The sequence below is a fragment of the Dipodomys merriami genome, unplaced genomic scaffold (assembly GCF_024711535.1).
Source record: "Dipodomys merriami isolate MVZ:Mamm:240054 unplaced genomic scaffold, mDipMer1.0.p SCAF_83, whole genome shotgun sequence".
In the NCBI taxonomy this organism is placed as follows: Eukaryota; Metazoa; Chordata; class Mammalia; order Rodentia; family Heteromyidae; genus Dipodomys; species Dipodomys merriami.
The window spans coordinates 270001-270364 of record NW_027206435.1 but is presented as its reverse complement, the minus strand read 5'-3'; positions in this window follow the sequence as shown (position 1 = coordinate 270364).

The following is a 364-nucleotide window of genomic DNA, read 5'->3' as shown; positions in this document are numbered from 1 at the left end:
CTCCGCGCCCAACCTTGTGTGCACTCTCGGGCCGGTCGGGCCTGCCCAGTCGTTCTGTTGTGCGGCGACCCGGGATCCACCTCGCCGCCCTCACTCCCCCTCGTTGGCTCCCCGTCTCCTCCTCGCCATCGCCCGCTGGCCGGGAGGGAGGGGTGGGGTTCTGCCCTCTCCTTGCTCACGCTCCTTGACGTCTGGTCCCCGTGGAGAGACAGACGGATGCCCCAGTTTGCCCGTGTTCCCTCTCGACTCCTTCCGCCCCACCCCGGCGGGAAGGAGGTGGGGGGGTCGTGGGGTCAGGTTCGCGGTGTGTGGGGCGCCGTGAAGTCGTGCCACGCCCGGGCACGTCGTCCTGCTGGCCCGCGAC